The sequence below is a fragment of the Pleurodeles waltl genome, chromosome 2_2, assembly GCF_031143425.1.
Source record: "Pleurodeles waltl isolate 20211129_DDA chromosome 2_2, aPleWal1.hap1.20221129, whole genome shotgun sequence".
Classification (NCBI taxonomy): Eukaryota; Metazoa; Chordata; class Amphibia; order Caudata; family Salamandridae; genus Pleurodeles; species Pleurodeles waltl.
The window spans coordinates 56,142,615-56,164,394 of record NC_090439.1 but is presented as its reverse complement, the minus strand read 5'-3'; positions in this window follow the sequence as shown (position 1 = coordinate 56,164,394).

Here is a 21,780-nt window from a genome sequence, read left to right as displayed (position 1 = left end):
TGACACCAGTGGTATAGTAGGAGCTTTGCATGTCTCCTAGTTCAGCTTAAACTGCTCTGCTATAGCTACCTTCTACCACCCTAAGCTGCTAGAAACACCTCTTGTACACTAATAAGGGATAACTGGACCTGGTACAGAGTGTAAGTACCCCTTGGTACCCACTACAAGCCAGGCCAGCCTCCTACAGTATACACAAAAAATATATACAATTTCAAAATCATGAAAAATATATATTTGTTAAGGCAATAGGTTTAGGTAGTCTATTTTGAGCTTTAGTTCATGTTGTCCTTCTTGTCTATTGTCTCTTTCAATGTTTATTGTGTGGCGTTACATGTACAAGATATGTTTAGATAGGGTTAAGTTAGGTTTAGTTAGTATAGGTTAGGTTAGTGGAGGTTACTGTGTAGTTTAGGCTTTTTATTAGGCAGTGATGTTTAGTATTAATAAATCTTTTTAGTTTCCTACAATATGGTATCCTTGATGATTGACTGTTTGGGTGTTTTCACCTCTGTATGCTCACGTTAGACAATTGCCGTTGGGTGTGCATTCAGTATTGATTTACATGTGTGGCTATGTGTATCCCCTTTGACCAAAGACATGTCTGATTGGCAGCAGTATGACATCAGCTACTCAATACTCTATTCAGTGCAGTTCCTCTGATTGTGCATATATACAAGTTATAAGACAGGTAATCAGGCAACATCCATTATTTGTGGCAAGATATGTAACATTCATTGTTGGGTAGTTTTGAATATTGCACTCCACCTGATTTGGGGAATGTATACTTTCACACTAAGGGCAGCCACTCACAGTCTTACATATGCCTATTTTATGGGTCACATCAATGTTGTACTAGTACAATCGTCAGTGATACTTCCAGACACTTGCGTGGAACCTGTTTATCACATGTTTGGACGACTCCAACATTGTGTTGTAGTCCACAATGCTATCAATCACCTAGATTATGTTTGGGTCTATGTGTGTGGCTTTGTGTCTCACAGAAAGCCACACATGTACTTTTGTTCTGTAGTCATTGTCCTAGATTCACACAATGCATGCTTTTGAAACAGTTCAAATAGTACATATGTGATTATGGTAATTTATTTACATGGGCAAGTTTTTTTTCAGATTATGTACAATGTAAAGTGCACTGACCCCATGAGAAATCTGAAGTGATTGAATGTCCAGTCAGAGTCCAAGGATGAGGGACATGCCATGAGACATGTGGAGGAGAGGTGAGCATCGGTGTGGAGGTGGCCAAATTGACCATAGGTAGAAATTGAGACTATGGCAGTCCAGGCATGATGTGACACAGTGGTAGATTGAAGACGGCATGTTGGCAGCTGCCACTACACTGGTATGATCTTAAGCACAAAACTAAAGAGATACTGTCCATGTGGAACAAACTGTAGCTACTGGATGTTTTTTCTAGTAGATGTTTTCCTTCCAAATCTTAATCCTCTGATGTGTGGGGTACCTCCTGTGCAATGGGTGGTATTGTTATTTAAGTTGAGGGGGGCACACACACATATTGGGATAGAGATGTGGAATCAAAGGTCCTGGCAGCTGCCATTTGAGGGAAAGCAAAAGGCATCACTGCAGAAAGGAGGAACTGCTGGTTTCACAACACAGCAGCTACATCACAACGGTAGGCAGCCATGTTTTCAGGGAGGGGGGCAGATGCCACTGCATGGACGCAAGGACATTTTGGATAGCCTCCAGCCTGCTGACAATCATGCCGCTGCTGCTTTGGGAGGGAAATTGTTCCAGCCTCTACCTCAGGACAGCAGCTGTGTCAGCCAGGGACTGCTGGAATCCTCATAGCGGAGAGTTGGTGCCTCTGATCACAGCAGAGTTGTCCTTATTTGGGCTGAGGCACTATGGCACTCCCTCTTGGCTGCACGCCATGGTCTCCATCCCCAGTCTCACCTGCTGTGCCAGCTCCCGCTGGACTCCTACTGCTGTCTTCTGAAAGGTACTGTCTGGGTTCTCAAAGTCCAGGATTGTTTTGGTGCAGTGTGTTACTTGTTGGGTGGACCATGTGGAGACCCCACAATGCTTTGTGTCCTCCCTGTGACTGGAGCTGGTGTCTGGAAGGAACCCAGGACATCCTGGAGACTGTCAGCATTGATGTTTGGCAGCCGGTCATCCAGATCATTAGAAAAATCCAGAACAGGCAACTCAGCAGGAGGTAAGGCTTCATCCTCTGGAATGGAATAGTGAAAAGTCAATATTGGACTGTAGTGGGTATTGACATGAGTCATCATTTACTTGCTACTGGTGGCTTAGTGACACTGTACAAACCTACACATCAAAACACACATTTATGGACCCCTAGTGGCACACTGTGCCACCTGAGCATCATTTCTATTTAGTCATCATTGGCACAATCTGTCTGTCTACATTTCCCAGTGTGTTGCCCCACTTTGATTGACTTATCATGGTCTTCTGCATATGTACCCTTTTCGTTGATTTGACTGTGTTAGATATGCATGACATGGGCATTGTTAGGGATATGTGCACACACCACAAATCAAGATGTACAGAATAAATTGCATTTGGTTTTACAGATATTCTTTGTAAATAACTGACTCCTCTGCCACCCTACGTGTGTTGTTAGAGTGATGGAAGGGTGTGAGCTGTCCACATGCTCCACCCATTGTTAGATTCAACCACCTTGTGTATATGTGTGCAAACAGCTATTTCTCCCTTCCTGCAGAATAACACTCATCTGTGCACTGCAGGTTTCCTTGTTGCAGAACTGTAATGATACCTGCACTTCTGGACTGAGTGTTGTTTTGCTGGAAGGTAGACCTTCCAATCTGCACACATACACAAGAGGTGCCTCGTCGTTACATTGTGTGGTGCAGGATGCTGAACACATGACTCAAAGTGGCTAGAGGGATGCATGTGGAAATCCTGTCCATTTCCATCACTCTGACAACACACAAGGGGTGTAATGAGGACCTTACACATTTTGAGGCCTGTTGTTATGTGGATGCATCATGTTGGGATGCCACATCAGGTGTGGTATTGTAGTCATAGTACTGCAGACTGACATTGGTGTAATCCTATTGTGGACTAGTTTCAATGTGTGTTGCAATCATCATCAGTCACTGAAAGTGGCAGACCGCATTTCTGCTAGTTGAATTTCCAAATGTGTACATTCATGCACATGTGCATTAGGACTGGCAAGAAGTGCACCCCCAAACCATGCAGTTTGTGTGGCAAAGTTGCTATTGTCCATCATATGTTTTGCCATAACCAAGGTTAATAAAGGGATGCATTGACTATCTGTGACAACTACACATCCTTTTGAAATGACGCTGCACAGCACAGAAAGGTGAACTGTTGCACTGTGTCTTCCTGCATAAATGGGTAGATACATGCCACAATACCCAGAAACAGACATCATAGTGCTCTACCAAAGCATATTTATTTTACCTTACACTCCAGTGGTGGATAGAAGTAGCTCATGATTAACATGCCATTGTAAGGCACCTTGCATATCTTCTCCTGTCTTAAATCTCATGTCCGCCCCTAACACCTGACACTGCATGTAGGAGGCATTCAATGTGTATAGTTGGGATCTTCCCATCCAACACATGTGTGACCCACCCACATTCTGATGCTTTTACAAATATTGCACATCTATACTTGGTTCAGTGAAGTTCAGGAACTCAAGGGCTGTGTGGGAGTGACAAGTTTGTATTTCCAAAGAATGTTGTTGTTAATGTGTTGTGTTTTGCATCAGACATAGGGCAAACTTTTCTGTGTATTTGATGCATTGATCCCAAACCATATTTTACCTTTCAGCCCTCTTGCCCCAGCCAACAACACCATGGAAGCACCTTATTTACATTACTGGTCACCATGGTGGACATTTACCTGTAGCCTTATGAGCTTGGTCACTCCAGTTGTGCTTTACTGCATTGGCACCATAAATGATGACACTAGTACTGCAAAGCACAGGAAGGTCCATTGCTTACAATGATTGAATCACTTTGACATATGATTTTTGGCAGGCCTTACAAATAAGGGCAACAGATAGTGCAGTGAAATCTTTATGGAATGTCTTCTCATTCTTCTTCCATCCCTGTGTAAGAAATATTTCCTTGCATACATCATAGGTGGCACAGGCATACTGTGGTGCAAGGATGTACAAAGTGGATCTATGCATGTATTTTGTGACTTAGTTAGCACAAGGGGAATGGGCTGTTTGAGTCCACCTTGGCATCAATCGATATGATGGTAATGTTGCAATATGGGCCCCTAGTGAGACAGTGAAACCACCTGTAGTTGATGTTATGCATGAAGGTGCCCCTTAGTTCACAACACCACCCATTCCCACTACACATGCAATATTGCTACATGATGACGTGGAAGCTACTTGTACAGCAGCATAGATGATGATCACAGACATGCCCCATATGTTGTGTATGATCACTTCTGTGTCCATTCTCAATTTTGCATGGAGGCGTCTCACAGTTTTTGTTGCCCAACTCTGTGCAACAAGTGTAGTACATGTTGCCCAATGAGTGTTACACATGGGCAGGTGGTTAAGTTGCAACAATGAAGGGATTGATGTGAGGGATGGGAAATGATCTTTGCATATGGGGGGAAGTATGAGTGCATTAGACGTGTTTGCCCATTATTCCGTCCAGATGCAACCCTTTTGCGTGCATTCAGTGTGTCCTATGTGCCTCCTCCTTATATCATTTGTTAGTTTCAAGATTGTCCCCCACTGCAACTTACCCTGCATTTGTTTGAGGTCTTGGAAGTCTGCACTGCCCTGTCCTGAGAATCTGGTAACCAGCTACTCCGAGATGACCACTGCCAACATCTCCTCCAGGTCATCCAGGTCATCCAGGTCCTCCTGGGATGTGGGACTTCCACCTCCAGATATCAGTGCTGCCTTTCGGTTCCTGGTCCATTTCTTTTTAGTTCTGCGCTTGCAATCGTGCCAGCTCTTCTTACAATCGAAGACAGCCCTTTTCACCTCTGCCACATTGTTGATTTTATTGACAATTGACTGCCATAGGGCCTTTTTCCTACCTATTGGCAACTTGGAGGTGACAAAGAGCTGGTGTTGGTGAAGGAACACTTCCGCTTCCTTTTCTCCTTCACCTGTGATTTTGTTGGTCCATTCAGGCTTGTACTAGGCTGATTGGGGTCTCCCTGATCTCAATGTCCATCTTAGGGCCTTGTGGCTTGTTTGGCAATTTTGCAATCGTTTTTAAGTAATGCTGCAAATATTTCACTGTTAGACCTGGCATCCTTGGCGTGGTCTCCCCTGTCTTTTTTGCCTCTGCTTCCCCTGTTTTGACTGTGTGCTGGACTCTGTTTTTGGTACTCTGGGCACTTTACCACTGCTGACCAGTGGTAAAGTGCAAGTGCTCCCTGTGTAAAATGTATCTATAATTGGCTTTTCCCTATTGGACATATTTGATTTACAAGTAAGTCCCTAGTAAAGTGCACTAAAGGTGCCCAATGCCTGTAAATCAAATGCTACTAGTGGGCCTGCAGCACTGGTTGTGCCACCCACATGAGTAGCTCTGTGAACATGGCTCACACCTGCCACTGCAGTGTCTGTGTGTGCAGTTTTAAACTGCCAATTCGAGGCCAAAACCTTCTATTTTTATACATGTAAGGTACCCCTAAGGTGGGCCCTAGGTAGCCCCTTGAGCAGGGTGCAGTATACTTTAAAGGTGGGACATGTACTGATGTGTTTTATATGTCCTGACAGTGAAATACTGCCAAATTTGTTTTTCACTGTTGTAGGAAAGTACCATCTTGCCTGGCATGTTACCCCCATTTTTACATGTATGTAAGTTTGTTTTTGTCTCTCTCACTGGGATCCTGCTAGCTAGGACCCCAGTGCTCACAGTTTGTGGCCTGAATGTGTATACCTGTGTAGGGACTAACTGTGTCACTGTGGCTCTGCTAACCAGAAATCCAGTGCTTATGCTCTCTCTGCCTTTAACTTTGTCACTATAGGCTAGTTACCACTTTTACCAATTTCAATTGGCACACTGGAACACCCTTATAATTTCCTAGTATATGGCACCTGCGTACCCAGGGCATTGGAGTTCCAGGAAAACCCTATGGGCTGCAGCATTTCTTTTGCCACCCATAGGGAGCTCAGACAAACCTTTACATAGCACTGCCATTGCAGCCTGAGTAAAATAAGGCACATGTTATTTCACAGCCATATTCACTGCACTTAAGTAACTTATAAGCCACCTATATGTCTATCCTTCACTTGCTGAAGGATAGGTGCAAAGTTACTAAGTGTGAGGGCAACCTTGCACTAGCAAACGTGCCCACACACAGCTCACGGCCATTTCCCCGGACTTTGTGAGTGCGGGGACACCATTACACGTATGCACTACATATAGGTCAATACCTATATGTAGCTTCACAAAGGTAACTCCAAATATGGCCATGTAACATGTCTATGATCATTGCACTGTCTCCCCATTCCAAATCTGATATTGGGGAGCCAATTCCATGCATCCCCGGGGCTTCACTATGGACCCCAGATACTGCCAAACCAGCACTCTTGGGTTTTCTCTGCAGCTACCGCTGCTGCCACCCCACAGACAGAGTTCTGCCCACTTGGGGTCTGGGCTGCCCAGTCCCAGGAAGGCAGAACAAGAATTTTCTCTGAGAGAGGGTGTTACACCCTCTCCCTTTGGAAATAGGTGTTACAGGCTGGGGATTGGTAGCCTTCCCCAGCCTCTGGAAATGCTTTGAAGGGCACAAATGGTGCCCTCCTTGCATAAACCAGTCTACACCGGTTCAGAGACACCTTTTCCCCTGCTTTGCCGAGAAACTGGCCAAAGGAAAGTGGAGTGACCACTCTCCTGTCCATTACCACTCCGGGGGTGGTGCTCAGAGCTCCTCCAGTGTGTCCCAGACTTCAGCCATATTGCTGTGCAAGGTGTGGGGGCACTCTGGAGGGCTCTGAGTGGGTAGTGTCAGCAGGTGACGTCAGAGACCGCTCCTGATAGGTCCATACCTGATAAGGTAGCTAATCCCGCTCTCAGGGCTATTTAGGGTCTCTCCCATGGGTTCTCTTCAGATTCTGCTTGCAAGTTTCCTTCAGGAATCCTTTGTAACCACTTCAGACTCTTCTGACTTCGGATCAACCACAGCCTGCTCCAGGAAATGCTGTAACTGCAACAAAGTGTCTGCAAGAGAAGCTTTTCTTCAGCAACCTCAGCTCCAAGTCAGCAACTGCAATAATTTCCCTGGTGTGCACGCTTTGGGGAATCCCCATCTTCATCCTGCACCAGAAGAACCGAAGAAATCTCCCATGGAGTGATGGAATCACTCCCCTGATTCAAGCAGGCACCTTCCAAGGCAACGACCGGTACCCTGGGACTCCTCTCACAGCAACAGACACAGGACACAGAGGATGGACATCATCGATATATACTGTCCTGAGGTCCTGCTGATGCAATTTGGAGGAGGTAAGACCTTGCCTTCCCCAAGAACGACAGCACCCCTGTGTATTGTGTCTTCTTTGCCTCCTGAGTCCCCTGTGCACTCTTTGCAAAATTCCTTTGTGCACATCCTGGCCCAGGTCCCCAGCACTCCACCCTGTGATGTTCAAGTCTCAGAGTTGTTCTCCGTTGGTGTGGGACCTTCTTTTTTTGTGCTGCATCAACTGTGTTTTGCACATCCAATGAATCCAGATCCTGTGGTTTCTGGGGGAGCTGGCTGGCATCCTGAGGGCTCTCTAAACTTCTGAGATCCCCCTCTTCCTCCTCACATAGAGTTGAGGCCCCCAGGTCCCTCCTGGGTCCATCCAGCGCCATTTTGATGAAAAACGCACTTTTGCCGTCGGCAAGGCTTGTTGGTGCCTTCCAACACAAAATCTCATCTGCAACAATCTTTTCACCGTGGGATGTCTTTTGCATCATGCAGGAACCTGCTGGCATCTTCCTATGGTGCATTTCTTCAGTCTTCTACAATGCAAACAGTAGGAAATCCTATAGAATGCAATAGGAGAAAATAGGCCTAGGGGCAACACAAACCATATGCTAAAAAAGTGGAATGTGAATCACGATTTCCCCCTAGACAAGTGCAGTGTGTGCAGAATCGCTGGGAGAGTAAGAATACAGTAAAGGTAAGTCAATTACCCCACCCAAGAGCCCAGAAAAGCAAGAGTAAAGTACTGCAAGTTTCCTTAGGACACACTACACCTCGTTTTTGGAATTTTCCAGTTGCCAACCAAGTCTGCAAAGAACAACTGCTGGATTATTGGACCTGCAGACCTCTAAAGGAAGGGGACCAACTCCAGAAGTTTCAGAAAGGACAGGAGCCCCTGCTAACCTAAAAGAGGGTGCAAAATAAGAGTCCCCGGTTAGTAGAAGACTGCAGAAATGCACCCAAGGAAGATGTCAGCGGGTTCCTGCATGATGCACTGGATGTCCCACGAAGAAAGGTTTAGTGCAGGTGAGTTTTGGCACTGGATTCCTCCTACCAGCCTTGGTTCTGGCAAAGTCACGATTTGAATCAAACTGTCACTGTCTGGACCCAGGAGGGACATGGGGGCCTCAACTCTGTGTGAGGAGGAAGAGGGGGCTCACAGCACTTTAGAGAGCCCTAAGAACATCAGACAGCACCCACAGGAGTCCCAGGACACAGGGACAAAAGAGGTGTAAAATGCGGTTGGTGCAGCACTACAAAGGAGGGGCCCACAGTGCAGGAAGTCAACTCAGCAAGTTGAGCATTGCAGGATAGAGTGGTGCTGGGGACCTGGGCCAGGCTGTGCACGAAGGAAATAGTGCACAGAGGCGTCAGGAGGTGAAGAAGACATGGTGCACAGGGGAACTGTCAGTTTCGGGGAAGGCAAGGTCTTAACTCCTCCAAATTGGGACAGTCTGTGTCGAAGGGATCCACCCTCTGTGTTCCAAGGAGCATGCTTGTTGCCAGGAGAGGAGTCCAAGAGAACCGGTCTTCATCTTAGAAGGTGCCTGCTTGAGCAGGGAATTGACTCCGTCACTCCACTGGAGATTTCTTTGGTCCTTCTGGTGCAGGGTGAAGACAGGGAGTCCCCAGAATGTGCACACCATGGAAACTGTTGCAGTTGCCGACTGGAGCTGAAGTTGCAGAGGAAAGGTAGCCCTTCTGGATACTTTGTTGCTGTTACAGCAGTTCCTGGAGCAGTCTGCGTTCAATCTGAGGTCATTAGAGGATGAAGTAGTAGTTGCAAAGAATTCCTGCTGGATACTTGCAAGTAGAATCTTAAGAGAAACCCACAGGAGCGACCCTAAATAGCCCTGAGAGGGGGTTTGGCTACCTTATCAGGTATGGACCTATCAGAAGGGGTCTCTGGCGTCACCTGCTGTAACTGGACACTCAGAGGCCTCCAGAGTGTCCCCACACCTTGGAAAGCAAAATGTCTGAAGTGTGCGACACACTGGAGGAGCTCTGGGCACCTCCCCTGGGGTGGTGATGGACAGGGGAATGGTCACTCCCTTTCCTTTGTCCAGTTTCGTGCCACAGCAGGGACCGGGGGTCCCTGAACGGGTGTAGACTGGCCTAGACAAGGAGGGCACCATTTGTGCCCTTCAAAGCATTTCCTGAGGCTGGGGGAGGCTACCCCACCCCAGCCCGTAACACCTATTCCCAAAGGGAGAGGGTGTAACACCCTGCTCCCAAAGGAAATGCTTTGTTCTGCCTTCCTGGGACTGAGCTGCTCAGACCCAGGAGGACAGAACTTTGTCTGTGAAGTGGTACCAGCTGTAGCTCAAATGCAACCTTCAGAGAGCTGGTTTGGCAGTACTTGGGGTCCATGGTGGAGCCCCCAGGATGCATGAAATTGGCTCGCCAATTCCAGATTTGGAATGGGGGGAAATTTAATGATGTTAGACACCTTACATGGCCATATTCGGAGTTACCATTGTGAAGCTACACATAGGTATTGACCTTTATGTAGTGCACACATGTAATGGCATCCCCGCACTCACAATGTCCCGGAAATTGACCCTGAACTATGTGGGAGCACCTTTGCCAGAGCAAGGGTGATCTCACACTTAGGGGGTTATTCCAACTTTGGAGGAGGTGTTAATCCGTCCCAAAAGTGATGGAAAAGTGACGGATTTACCACCAGCCGTATTACGAGTCCATTATATCCTATGGAACTCGTAATACGGCTGGTGGTATATCCGTCACTTTACCGTCACTTTTGGGACGGATTAACACTCCTCCAAAGTTGGAATAACCCCCTTAGTAACTTTGCACCTAGCCTTCAGTAAATGAAGGTTAGACATATATGTGACTCATAATTTGTTTAAGTGCAATGAAAATGGCTGAGAAATAGTGTGTGCACTATATTACGCAGGCTGCAGTGGCAGGCCTGTGGAAGGGTTTGTCTGCGCTTCTTATGGGTGACAAAAGAAATGCTGCAGCCCAAAAGGATCTCCTGGAACCCAATGCCCTGGGTACCTAGGTACCATAAACTAGGGACTTATAAGAGGGGTCCAGTGTGCCAATTGAAATTGGTAGATGAAGTCACTAGCCTTTGGTGACACATTTAAGTGCAGAGAGAGCATAAGCACTGAGGTTCTGGTTAGCAGAGCCTCAGTGACACAGTTAAGCACTACTGACAATACACACATTAGGCCACAAACTATGAGCACTGGGGTCCTGGCTAGCAGGATCCCAGTGAGACAGGCAAAACACACATACATATAGGGTTTTCACTGTGAGCATTAGGGTCCTGGCTAGCAGGATCCCAGTGGTGCAGTAAAACACACTAACACACACTCACAAACAGGCCAAAAGTGGTGGTAATTATGCTAGAAAGAGGCTACTTTCTCACACTTTATGCTTCTCGGTGCTTCTTATTTCAAAGGTAAAAAAATCAGATCTTCAGCTATACGTCTTGGATTTTTGTCATTTTGGTGTCATTCTGTTCGTTAAATTTCACTCTAGCTTTCTCATTTAGTTTGGGATTTTATTGTTCTATATTTTGGCTGTACCACTCAGTCATTCATCTTAACTTTTTTTGGGCAGCGTGCCATAAAAAGCATGTAACGCATGACAAAATATACAGTTAAAAAACAATAACACAAGTAATCAATAAACGCTTGACAATCACATTCAATAAAATATTTTGGAATCAGAGGAAAAGTTAATAGTCTTTCATGACAAAACCTCAGTTTAAGTTAACAAACTCATAATGGACTCTAATTCGGATTGCACCCAATAAAGTTTAACACTGCATGGCACACATCTATTGTGATTAGTTTTGCCACACGCATTGTAACAGGAAAGTCACTTTCAAATGAATTAAATTAAGTCTAAAATATGTTAAAAGAAGCCGATGATTTGCATTCTCATTTCATCCAAGGTATTTTAAAAAAGATTTAACAGTGACAATCTTCAAGTAATAATCAACAGTTTTTATGTCCAAAACACCTTGTAGCCTCTCCTCCGCTAACGCAGTTTTGCATTAAAAAGTTTTTAACCGGCTTGCACCAATTTTTAGCACCAGCTGGGCACCATATTTATGGAATGGTGCAAGCCGGTGCAAAGGGTAGGCTAGTGTAAAAAAAAAATTACGTTAGGCAGGTTAGAGTCAAAATTAGCATCATTTTTTTATGATAAGGGGCATATTTATACTCTATTTGCACTGAATTAGCATCATTTTTTTTGCCCTAATTCAGTGCGAAACTAACTCTATGTTTATACTTTGGTGCTAGACAGGTCTAGTGCCAGATTTATGGAGTTAAAGTCATTTTTTGGAAGTGGAAACCTAACTTGCCTTAATGAGATGCAAGGCAGGCGTCCCGTGCAAAAATTGTTACTGTCAACCGTGCCAAAAAGGTGTAAGTTCTGCCTTCAAGACCCTTTCAACCCTGCCCACCAGTTTTTCTAACAAAAGTGCCACCCAACTTGTCTTTGCATTATGGGTGGTATCATATGTGCTATTTTTAGGTGCATGGGAAATTAGCGAGTTATTGGCGGGGATACTGTTCTTTACTTGTTTTCGCCGGACAACCCTTTTTACTCATTTAGCAGCTTGCTGGTGCTCCTGATCCTAATGTTCAACCACCGCCCCCCTAAAAAATTGTGTTGGAGCTAGGTTATCAGATATTTAATCAGAGGTCACATTGAATACTTTAGACATACTGGAGGCTGATTCTACCACTAGTCCTAGCTTGCCAGCACTTCAGGAACCTCCAGAGGCTCTGCCATTCAGAGTCAGAGTAGAATCACCCAGTGATAAGCATGCCAAATCCCGGGTACCCATAGAGAGTCTCCTCTCAGTCATCTCAATTTCTGTGGTGACATTCCCAATCGCCCTCTGAAGCATCAAATGGATCAATGTTGTTTTAGAGTGCGCTGATGGCCGCGCATTGATGCTTAACCTTGATCTCCCAAAAAGGTTTAGACCAGGACGCCAGTTGGCCAGAATTGATCGTTTGGCACCCTAAGATATCTCCAAATGAGATAGTGGAATAGTCTTTTGTGCAGCATCTGTCTAGCGGAAGAAGCAGCCTCCTAGATACCTAAGGCCAGCAGTACCATGAAGAGGAATGCAAGAGTGTACAAGTCGGCAAAAGTGTCAAGTGACACAGCCACCTCGAAAAAACACTTCAGAAGGCAGTGTGCAACCTTATACAGCAAACAGCAACAGCACTTACCTCCTCCCCTAGTCTTGCTGTCGCCGCCACCCCCCCACACAAGGTCACATGGAATTACCTGATAAAAAAAATGTAATCACAGTGGTTGCAAGGACGCCACAAAGAATGTAACCAGCAAAATATGAAAAGAAATCGCTGCTTTTCAGCAAAAATATTTCTTACCCCTATGACTTGAGGACATATTTCAGTTTACAAGGGGCAATTGTTTTCATTTAGCCTGGTGCAGAATTTAGCTACAACGTTTAATTTAGCCATAGCCTTAAAAGATAAGCATAGAAAATTACAATTTTCTTAGTTGAGAGATTGTTGCAGACAGATGATTTAGAGAATGTTTTTGGGGGTGGAAACAACCTAATCATGCTTTTTATTAGCCTGCTCTGGAAAGAGAGCAGCTGTCCCAGTGACCTTACTCCCGAAAGGTTGCTAAGATACTCAAACTCATAATACATAAAATAAACTAATATGCGAAGAGCAACCTTATTATGGACTTTGGAGTGATACGATATAGTTTGATATAAAGTGCTGGGAAGTTATGGGGATAGATTTCACTGGGTCTCATTTTCCAACAATGACAGGAGATGCAAGAAACAATATAACTAAAAGTACCACTTCTAGAAATTTGCAAAGACGTCTCAGAGAAATCTTGGGATGCAGTGGCTGCTGCGACTTCCCACATGTGCACATATGTATCAACTACACACAAGAAAATATAATGTTGTACAATGTTTCATGGAGAAACCCTATACTAAAAATGATTTGCTGTTTCTAACTTCTTCAGAAACTAATTAAATGAGGGATTCTCTCTGCATACTCACCCTGAAGACAGATGTTTTCCTACCTTTATTAAAAGTAAATCTAACATCATGGTCACACCTGCAGAAAATGTATGAATCCCTACAAATGTGTTAGTTTGGGAGTGTTGGCCAACTCTTGTTGATATACTCAATGCCTGAAAGGGTCGCAAACCCACTACTAAAGCTGAGTTGCTCAAACGGAAAATCCTGTTTGGGCTTTCTCCTTTTAAGAGGGAATAATCCTAACATTACTGGTTCTATAGGACAAGAAGGGCATTTCTCCTGATGGATGTTTGCATTTCCACAGAATCTAAGTATAGGTTCACAAACACCAATGATAATCATGTCATGGGAGCTTCAGACCCATCTCCCTACTCCCGTTCCCTGTGAAGGTCATTGAAAAAATTGTCCTGGTGGCCAACATCTCTAGGAACCCCACCTACACCGACCGACCACGCACGCAATCTGGGCTTCATCCTCGACTCTTCCCTCTCCATGTCAAGACAGGTCAACGCAGTCTCCTCCTCCTGCTACAACACTCTCCGCATGCTCCATAGGATCTACAAGTGGATCCCTACAGACACAAGAAAAACAGTAACACAGGCCCTCGTCAGCAGCAGGCTAGACTACGGAAACGCACTGTACACAGGCATCCCGACAAAACACCTACGACGCCTCCAACGCATCCAAAACGCATCCGCCCGACTGATTCTCAACGTACCTCGCCGCAACCACATCACTCCCCACCTGAGAAAACTCCACTGGCTCCCCGTTGACAAGAGGATCACTTTCAAGCTCCTCACCCACGCACACAAAGCACTCCACAACACCGGACCCGCTTACCTCAACAACAGACTCAACTTCTACACCCCCACCCGACAGCTCCGCTCCACAGACCTCGCACTCGCCACCGTCCCCCGCATCCACCGAAAGACATCCGGAGGCAGATCCTTCTCCTACCTCGCCGCCAAGACATGGAACACCCTCCCTACCAACTTACGACTGACCCAGGACCTACTCACCTTCAGGAGACTCCTCAAGACCTGGCTCTTCGACCAGTAGCAGCGCTCCCCACCCCCTCACCCCAGCGCCTTGAAACCCTAACGGGTACGTAGTGCGCTTTATAAATAGAGTGCTTGATTGATTGATACATATGCCTCGTCATTTATATTTGAGTCGCAATCTCTAATGGACAACAGTGTCTGAGACACTGTTTGCGATTCCCAAATGGGTCACAAGAGACTTGCCTCATTAATATTATTGAGGCAGGTTGCAATTTACGACCCGTTGGGAATGGACAGCACTCACAGGGATGATAGCCTTCTGGGGACAGCTTTTTTAAACATAGTTTTTTTTTAAAGCCACCTGTTTTACTAAAAGGAAAATGGGATGCATTTAAAAAAACAAATCCTTTTCATTTTCTTAGAGTAGGAAATGGCCCGGGGACCACTGGCTGCTGTGAAAAAATGTTGGTCCCCTTATTCACATAGGGGTGGTGGTCCCTTCCCATTCGCGAATGGCATACCATCAACTTGAAGTTAGTGATAACTGCCATTGTTTTGAGACCACGTTTCCGGTTGAAAAACAATAGTACATCCCCTGCGACCCGCTATTAGGAAGGGATGCACTTAGCATGACCCTTCCTAATAGCGAGTCCCAATTCCTATTTTGCGAGTCGGTAACAGCTTACCAACTCGCAAAATAGATTTGGTACACGTACAAGGTCATTTAGCTGCACATTTCGCTGTTTGCAACTGCTATATAGCTTTGTACATCTGGCCCCAAATTTCGTTTTCACCAACCAGTATAGAAACAACATTTGCACCAATGAACCGGTCCAAAAACATGAAATACCCAATCATTTCTCAGTGGGTACAAATTGTCAATAAGTGCAGATGCTGATCTAGCATTGTCCATTTAATCTGCATTCCACAGCCCTAATGCCATGTGCTTTCGGGCCCCTTGGCTGGAAAGCAGGAAGTAATTCGCATTTAGCGAGCAGGAGGTTTGAACTAAGAATGGCTTTCTTATACAGGGACACTTTACACCATCACAGACCGCTTTCCTCTACCGAATACTTATTTCTGTGCTTAAACAGTAAATAAGTCGGTCTAAGATGAAATATAAAATGTCAGCAAGCTTCCAAGAATTAAATACAGTCATATAATACCTACCCAGGATAAAAGCTAAGATGGCTACAGAAAGGAAAATGAAAAGCTCTGATTCCATCCAATACTTTAATAAGTGACAGGAATTGTAAAGATGGCGCACTCTCTGATTCTGGGGAATGTTATTTTGTCATCAAAGCACAAAGCACTTCTTTCATCAAGCAAACACAAAGCTGAATTATAGCAGTACCTTGACCTTGTCAAAAGTAAATAGGCGAAAACATGGAAGCTTAGAAAACCTTGCCATCTTTACAATCAATGCTTGTATTATTCTTTACTGTTCTGGCCAAAAGTCAAATTACAGATATCAGAGAAAACCGCAGTGATTTTTGAGCAGAGAGGGGAAATGAAGCAGTCTTATGGATTCTATCGAACATACGCATGCTATCAGATTTTTGATGAAGTATAGAGGTTGTTGGACCTGGCCCTGGTGGCAGGTTCATCCCCTGACTTTTTGCCTCCTTCCTTCTAATTTTTCTGACCTCTTACTTTTGGCTCTAGGACTCTGAGCACTTTATCACTGCTGATCAATGCTTAAGTGCAGGTGCTCTCCCATCTAAAGTTGGTATGATTGGCTTATACCAAATTGGCATATTTAATTTACCTATAAGTCCCTTGTACAGTGGCATACCTATACCAGGGGCCTGTAAATTAAATGCTACTAGTGGGCCTGCAGCGCTGCTTGCGCCACCCACTGAAGTAACCTTTGAAACCTATCTGAGGCCTGCTAGCGCAGGGCCTGTGTGCACAGTTCTCTGCCACAGGGACCTGGCATCTAAATGTACTTGCCAATTCCAGAACTCCCCTTTTACTACATGTAAGTCAACCCTACTGTAGGCCCAAAATAGCCCTATGGGCAGGGTGCTATGTATGTAGAAGGCAGGATATGTGCCAGGTTGCGTGGCCTTCTCATAGGATTACATTAGAAATGCCCTGCCTTATGTGTAGGCAGTATTGTCTGATTTATGAGGGGTAGTTTGGTATGGTTGTAATGGTGATGAGAAATGCTGCTTAATGGTGTAGGTGGATATTTCATTACTATTACAGAAATGCCACTTCCAGAAAGTGAGCATTTCTCTGTGGTTATGACACTGGTGTTTTGCAGCTTGACTCCAATCCACATCTGGGCAGAGTGACAGTTGGGCTTTGTGCATACTTTTCAGACAGCCTGCACACAGGGAGGGTGGAGGTGTCACAGAGGTGCATCGGCATACTGAATAGTCTTCCTGGGGAGAGAAGGGAGAGGCGGGGCACACCTGCATTTGTAAAGGCTGTGCCCTGGCCTCACACAATAGTGTCGTTTACCCCCAACTGATGTTTGGAGCGTCTGCTGGAGGAGAGAGGGGGCACTCCCAGAACCAGTTGTTACTGGTTGGAACCTCCTTTCCCCTTCCTTTGTAACCCACTGTAAAAATGAGTATAAGTACAGGAGAATTTTCCCCACAATTTGGTGACACCTTGAAACTGGACACAGAATGCTGGAGGAACTCACCAGGAACAGCCATGGAGTGCTGCTGCTGTGCTGACCTGAGACCTGCTTGGTCACTTTGAGGAACTGCCAACTGCCTGCAAACTTTTGTGCTGGCCTGCTGCTGGGCCCTGGTGTCTGTGCTCCTTTTTTCTTGGACTGTGGTCCCCCAGGGGTAGGGTGCTGTGACCCCTGACCCCTACAACTGTTGGAGGCGCAGCAGGAGCTCTTCCTTTTTGCAGCTTGTAACTCCTTGGAAGCGCTTTTTCCTTGTGGATGTGTCGCCTGAAGAGCGCGATGCTGGTGTTCCCCAGGCACCTTGTGGACGCTTTCCTTTTGCGCCCTTAGCGCTTTGGCAGCGATTTGCTAACGTGGGAATCACCGCCGCAACCCGGGCACTTATAATTGCTCCATATGCTTGAAAGTGCCGTAGTCGTGCTATTCCCAGTGCCCCTGGGGCACCACTAGAAAAAGGAAAGGAGCGAGCGCACTCCTATCATGCCCTCAGGGCAAAGCACGCTCCAAGGAGTGCCCCCGGAGCACAAGCAGGCACCTGCTTTGGTGCCTGCACCCGTCTGCGGAGACGGGCAGGGAAGGAGGCCTTATCTGAGGCTTCCCACCCCACTGGTCCCTTTAACTCTTCTTCGGCAGGACTGGCAGGGGGAAGAGAAGCCTCATCTGAGGCTCACCCTTCCCCGAGCAGCCCTTATTCTGTCCCCTGAGGCGTAGGACTCCTTCTTTGGGCCCCAATCTTCTGCCAAGACCGTGGGCGGGGTGGAAGCCTCATCTGAGGCTCCCTGCGCCGCCAGCCTCCCTATTGTTCTTTTGGGGCATTGTTGTGCCCCCCCTCTTTGGTGAAGAGCTTGTAGAGGCCCAGGGGCCACCCATTACAAACCCAGAGGGGGTGCGTGTCACGGAGTGCTGGGGGCCCCATTTTTGATCCTCGTGGCACTGGAAATGCCATCATCATAGGAAAGGTACTTTCTTTGGATTTACATAACTCACATATTCCTTATATAGACTTTACTGGTTTATATGTGTATCTGTCTATGTTTATGAGGTGTTTCATATATGTATGCTAATGTTCCTTTTTATGGGCATGACTTGCTAATATGTTTTCTTGAAATGCCATGTGTTTTATAATGCTCTTGGTACAGGCATTTATGATACTTAAATAACAAGTGCTTTTATTTAGTAATGGGATTCCTGATCACTGCTTATGTTGCAGAATACTAAGTAACCTGTGTGTTATATGTGACTACTGCTAGTTCTTCAGAGTAACTAATGTCTAACTGTAACAGGGTCACAGGAACCCTGTTGACAGATGGTAACCCGCGACCGACCAACCAGTACCCCGGGGCACGGTAAAAAGCCAAAAAACAGAACAGACAGACGCAAACCCAGATATCCGGGTAGAAGCGATATTAGAAGACGGACTACAGGCGCGTCTCAAAGAGAGAGAGGCGACAGAGTCGAGCGACGATGTGAGCCAAGGAGAAGAAGGAGACCTGAGAAGCGACCGAGGAAGAAGCAGAGAAGCCGGAGGCCCAACCTCTAACTGGAGTCCAGGTTTCCCGGCGAGTGAACTGCATTTGGCAGCAACTCGCTGCCACATCCCCGGAGGGATGAGGCTATTGCAGGTACGTACCTGCTTTCTAAGCCCAATAACATATTTCTCGAGCGAGTGAGGAAGCCGGGTGGTTTGGGGTTGGGCGTTGGGAAGGGGTGGTGACCAAAACCCGGCATCAACACCTCAGTGACTGTTATTGTTTTACTGAATGTACGCACAAAAGAAACAAGACGTTTGGCTTTTTTTTTATTTTATTTTTTTATTTATTCTCTTTTCTCATTTACTGGTTTTCTTTGTTTTGCATGTCTCTTTTGGACTAATCCGCACTAACCAGGCCTGTGACGATAACAGGCCCTGACACAAAGAAAACCACCAAAGGAGCTATTGAGTCTATAAAAACAGGGTACCCAAGCACAGCGGGGAAAACCGGTACCTTTTATTCCCTGTTCAACCCCACCACCCACCACCCCTCACATTCCCTGCTAACCCTTATACATAACAGGCAAAGCATTCCACTTACCTGTCTCTCCATTCTTTATTTTCCCCTAAACAACATATCATTGCTGTGCCTACTGGAGTCTGCTGCCAGAAGAAGAAGACATGCTAGAAGAGAAACAAAGAAAGGACATAAGAGACAGACGAAACAAAGAAAAAAGGAAGGAAGAGGAAAACTGAAAAGACCTAGGGAAGAAAAAAATCAGAAAACAAAGAGAACGCAGACTGTTAAGGACACATACATTCTGAAATACATCGTCACATCAATAAAAGCACATTATTGTAGAAAAAATATTCAGACTCCGTCGACTTAATGCACTCCCTATCAATAACGCTACAACCTAGCCTCTACAGTGGTGTCAGAAGTGAGATAGCGACATTGGGAGAAAGAAGAGTTATTGCCCCATTTTTCTAACATGGAAACTAAGCCCACAATTGAGGACATGATCACGCAGTTAGCGGAGGGACAACGCCATTTGCAGGTCGTGTGGGAGGAACACCAGAGGGAAGCCTAGACGGACAGAGAAATGCTTCAAAGCACCTTAAAGAGCCAGGCCACAATAGTCGCAAATAACCAGCTTGTCCATGAGACCGCTCTACAAAAACAAATGGACACGATAGCCGCCACATGAGTACATCCCAACGTGCCTAGCTCTGTCCTCCAGAAATACCAGGAAGGTGAAGATCCTGACATGTTCTCTACCAGCTTTGAGAGGGTTGCGTCATCTGCCACGTGGCCAGAAGATGGGTGGGGACAGTACGTGGCTCCCTTACTGACGGGTAATTTACAGGCCACATATCAAGCGGTTAACCCTGGGGGTACTACCCCTTATGCGGATATAAAGAAAAGTATACTGGAGCGGGTTGGCTTTGACACCGAGAACTACAGACATAAGTTTAGAAAAAACAAATGGTGTCCGTCAGAAAATCCCTGTGAACTTTATTTCCGTGTCAAGGATTTGGGACTGAAGTGGTTGGGACCCATTGGTACCAACAGAGGGGATGTTATCCGAGAGGTCCTCCGGGAACAATATCTGGAAGCCCTGCCGTCAGCTACCTGCAACTGGGTAAAACAGCACTCCAACATAGATACCAACGCAGCCGTAGATCTGGCCTGTGCATACCATCGGTCTTCTGACTTTAAAGCCGGACCGTCCAAAGGAGCCAACCCAGCCAATCGTCCCCTAGGGTCCTCCTATCGATCTGACCGTCACAAAACTCCAGAGGAAATGTTAATTCCTAGATTCAACGAGAAAACCCCTAACCAACATCCCCAATGCTACAATTGTGGGGAGTGGGCCCACATCGCCCGCACCTGTCCTCACAAAGAAGAAAAGCCGGAACCCATGGAAATTGGCGTTACTCGTGGAAGAGTACTTTATACTGCAAAAGAGAATTCCAAGTACAAAACAGAGATGATCGTTAATGGACAGAATACTACCATATTAATTGACTCAGGTTGCAGACAATCTGTCATTAGGGCAAACCTGGTTGACAGTAAGGCTCAACCACACAGAAACACAGTATCTATATGTTGTATTAATGGAGACATGAGGGAATATCCCTTGGTTTCTATCCCCATTGCCTGGGGAGAACGAAGAGACATAGAAGAGATGGGGGTTATTGACAATTTAGTAAAAGAAGTCATAGTGGGCACTGATTATGCATATTTTTCTGACTTACTTGATTGTATACAAAATAATAACCAGGTGGAACCATGGTGGGAGGATGCCTCCTTTGCCCGAACACACATCAATCCTGCGAAAGAGCGGTATAAACCTAGCAAAAAGGAAAAAAGAGACTATATCAATTACAGAAAGAGCCGGCGATCAAGAGGGAAGCCAAAAGGATAGCAGTCGCTTCCTTTCCTCCTTTCCGTAGTAGCCAAAGGGAGGACCACACCCTACAAAAAGCATGGAGGACAGCTACATCTGAATTAACGGGAGAGGTGGGTCCCTATTTTCTTGTCAAAAAGGGTCTGCTATGTCGGATAACCAAACCTAATAACAGGGAAAAGAAGCAACTGGTGATTCCAGAACCCTACCGTACTCAAGCCTTACATCTAGCATATAGCCACATGGGGGGTGGACACTTTGGGAGGGAAAAAATGAAGGAATATCTTTTACACCGTTTTTACTGGCCTGGGGTATTTTCACAAATCCAACGGTTCTGCCAACAATGTCCCAAATGTCACTTGATAAACCCTGTACCCCAAAATAAAGCACCCCTATATCCACTCCCCATTATTGACGTTCCGTTCTCAAGTGTCGGTATGGATTTAATAGGTCCCCTTATTCCCCTCTCGAAAGGGTACACTTACCTCCTTGTTCTGGTTGACTACGTGACCAGTTTTCCGGAGGCTATACCCCTATCTAGTATGACCACTAAGAGTGTGGCTCATGCCATGGTCGGGTTCTTCTCATGAGTAGGGTTTCCTAAGGAGATTCTAACGGACCAGGGAACCCGATTTATGTCCCAACTAATGACTCAAATATGCCAAATATTGGGTGTTAAACACATACGGACCACTGTGTATCACCCCCAGACAGATGGTCTTGTAGAGAGATATAACCGTACCCTAAAGACACTCTTAAAGAAGACCACCTCAGAGTCAGGGAAAGAC